Source organism: Oratosquilla oratoria, chromosome 42 (assembly GCF_046742065.1).
Source record: "Oratosquilla oratoria isolate Oo_2021 chromosome 42, ASM4674206v1, whole genome shotgun sequence".
Lineage (NCBI taxonomy): Eukaryota > Metazoa > Arthropoda > Malacostraca > Stomatopoda > Squillidae > Oratosquilla > Oratosquilla oratoria.
In genome coordinates, this window is record NC_134818.1 from 42,334,405 (window position 1) to 42,337,963 (window position 3,559).

The window sequence follows — 3,559 nt, forward strand, 5'->3', positions numbered from 1 at the left end:
ACGAGGTGAAGTAGTAGGTGTATTGTAGGCATCCTGTGGATGAAGGTTATGTCTTAGTGAATGAGGATATGTCTATCTGACTCTCGCTAAGGTTATATTGGTCGGAAGGAAGTGGAGAAGTTTTGATAGATATGCGGAGAGGAGTTCTTATTGTAAATTGGCCATTTTAACCTCCACTGAGGGATGCATGACGTCCTGCATCTTCAGGGGCGAGAGCTAGAGTGCATGTTTAGTTGCGTCGACGCAGAGTCATGGGATGGGACTTGCGCTTGGGTGAGTTATGTGTGAGTGCGGTAGGTGGGTTGTAGGTGGGAGGTGGGGTTGGGTCGAGGTTGAGTTTAACTTTTCTCAATTTCTCTCCGTGTATGGTTACGGTTGTGTGATCGGAAGGATCTGTTAGTAGGAAAACATTGTTAGGGAGTGAGCTTGTGACTGTGAAGGGGCCTAAGAACTTGGGTTTGAGTTTGTTAGTTCTATTTGAGTCTTTGACCATGACTGTGTCTCCAAGTGTTATGTCAAGTGGAGATGAACGTCTGTGTTGTTTTGTTTTTGTTCTTTCTTGGGCTACTTTGAGGTTTTCTCTGACTTGCTTATAAATGGTTTGCATTCCTCTTTTTAGGCATTGGGTGAGATTATCTAGATTGTATAAGGGGGGCGGTGGTTGGTTGAAGATTTGGTAGGGAAAGCGCATTCTTTGGCCAAAAATGATCTCATGGGGGGACATCTTTGTTGCGGAGTTGACTGTGCTGTTGATACTGGCTTGTACCTGTGGTAGCCAATCTTCCCAACTGTCCGTAAGATCGTTGACCAAAGGTCTGAGGACTTCTAGCACTTTTCGGTTTGTGCGTTCGGTTAATCCATTACCTTGTGGGTGGTAGACAGTGGCGAAAGTTTGATCTACATTGTAAAGATGTGCTATTTCGCACATTACCTCATTTTTTAATTCTGAGCCATTGTCAGATAACATTCTTTTGGGAATGTTGTATCTGCAGAATATATTGTTAACTAAGGCTTTGGCTACATTCTCTGCTGTTTTGTCTTGGAGTGGAACTAGTATAGTGTACTTTGACAGATAGTCGACTGCCGTGAGTACATAATTGGAACCTTGATGGCTCGTTGGCATTTTTAGTAGGTCAATGCCAAGTGTTTCCCATGGCTCAGCAGGGAGTGGTATGTCTTTGATATTGAGTTGTTTTGGGTCAGGTCCTCTGAATTGCTTGCAAGTTACACATGAGTCTATGTGTGTGGTTATATCTTTTTTCATGTTGACCCAGTAAAAGGAGTGCCTAGCAGTGTTCAGTGTCTTATCTCTGCCTGAGTGGCCTCCCATTGTACTGTCGTGCAATATGTGTAGGACCTTGGGAACTTGGGCTCTTGGAATGACAGTTATTTCCTTGTCGGCAATGGTTCTCCTTATGATTCCGTCGACCAGTTTGAGTTCCTCTATAGGGACAGGTGGTAGGGACTGTAAGGGGGTCCTTGAAAGGAGATTTTGTTTTATTGGAGACCATGTTGGGTCTTTGTCAGTTTCATCTCTAAGTTCTTGCATAGGAATGCATGTTGTTTGTGTTAAGGTGGATATGTGGATTTGTCTGCTTAATGAGTCGGCTACTATGTTAGCCTTTCCAGCTAGGTATGTAATCTTTGGATCGAAGTCCAATAAGGTGGTTTTCCACCTAGCAATTCTGCCATGTAAGTCTTTAGAATTAAAGAGGTAGACTAGGGGTTGGTGGTCAGTGTAAATCGTGATCCTGTACCCTAATATGAGGTATTTGAAATGCTTCAAACCCCATATCAGTGCCAGGCCTTCTTTGTGTGTAGTTGAATAGTTACTTTCAGGCTTATTTAGTACTCTACTTGCGTAGGCTATGGGGTGCTCTTTGCCATTTTCATCCTTCTGTTGTAGGACTGCGCCTATTCCTTTAGAGGAGGCGTCGGTGTAAAGAAAGAATTCTTTCTTCATGTCAGGGAAGGCTAGGACAGGGGCTGTGGTAAGAGCATGTTTAAGGATGTCAAAACTTTGCTGTTCCGCTTCAGACCACTTAAATGTTTCGCCTTTCCTTGTGAATTTGGTTAGAGGGGATGCAATTTCTGCAAAATTTCTAATGAAGTGTCTGTAATATGATGCTAGTCCTACGAAACTTCTAGTTTCATCTGCGTTTCTGGGGGTTGGGAAATTGTTTATGGTATCTATCTTATCTGTGGTGGTATGAATGCCTTGGCTATCTACCTTATGGCCTAGGAAGGTGAGTTCCGTCTGTAGGAATTTACACTTTCCTAGTTGGATTTTCAATCCTGTATTTTTTAGTCATTTTAGGACAATCTCTAGTGTGTGAAGGTGGTCAGTTTGTGTGGGACTATAGATGATGAGGTCGTCTAAGTAGACGAATAATGAGATTCCTATCATGTCGCTGAAAATGCGGGTCATCAACCTTTGTTGGGTTGAGGGGGCATTCTTAAGGCCAAAGGGCATACGCTCAAAGTGGAAATGTCCCTTATCAGTGGAGAATGCAGTTACGGGTTTTGATTCCTCTGTCAGTTCCACCTGCCAGAAGGCTGACTTAAGGTCAATTGTGGAAAAAAACAGAGTTCCCGTTCCCTAATGATTGTAAGACATCTTGCATGGCGGGTAGTGGGTGTGGGTCAGATTGAGTTAGGTTATTGATTTTCCTAAAGTCAACAACAGGGCGTAAAGTTCCGTCTTTCTTTGGTACTAGGAAGAGGGGACTGTTCCACGGACTTTGGGAGTGAGAAATTACGCCTTGGTGTAACATCTCGTGCACACTGTTGTTGACTTGTGTTTTCCTACTGTGGGGTATGCGGTAAGCGGGGGTGTATGAGGGGGGGGTGTTGGGGGGAATTTGGATATGATGTTTGATTATATCACATTTGCCTAAGGGTTCGCCTTCTAAGGCGATAGCCGATCTATTCCTTTGTAGGAGGGTCAGTAGCTTGTCATTCATCTCTCCGTTTGCTGATGTTGTGATTTGGTTGGGGTGGATAGGGGTGAGGGTTTGTGGTGGTCTTACAGTGTTGATGTGTTGTGGCAGTGGTTCCTGGATTGGGGAATTATGGAGATGGACTGAACAAATGTTTGTGTTCTTCCTGATTTTGCGGTGTTGATCGGAGAGATTTGTTAACATAGCTAGGGTGTGTTTATTTTCTGATACTATATCCCAGGAGGACTCCAAGGTTATGTTATTTATTCTTGACGTATCTGGGTCAATTATGACATCCTGATGTTCTATTGCTCCGGGTATGTATAGTGGAACTGTTATTGAATGTCTAGGGGGTATGATGACTGTGTTAGACATCAGTGCTTTTGATGTGACATAAGGTGGTGGACGGAATGAGTAGCTCTTAGTTGGAGAGGGTTTATTTAAGCTAGATAGATATGAAAGAGGTTGTGTGTCTGGGTCGGGTGTTTCAGGAAGTGTTGACTCATTACTTTCATCTCGGAAGGAGATTTTGTTGGTATCTAAGTTGATGATGGACTTCCAGTCCTTACCTATTATACCTTGTTGGTCGAGACTCCATTCATCAGCTAAGTGGAAGGATG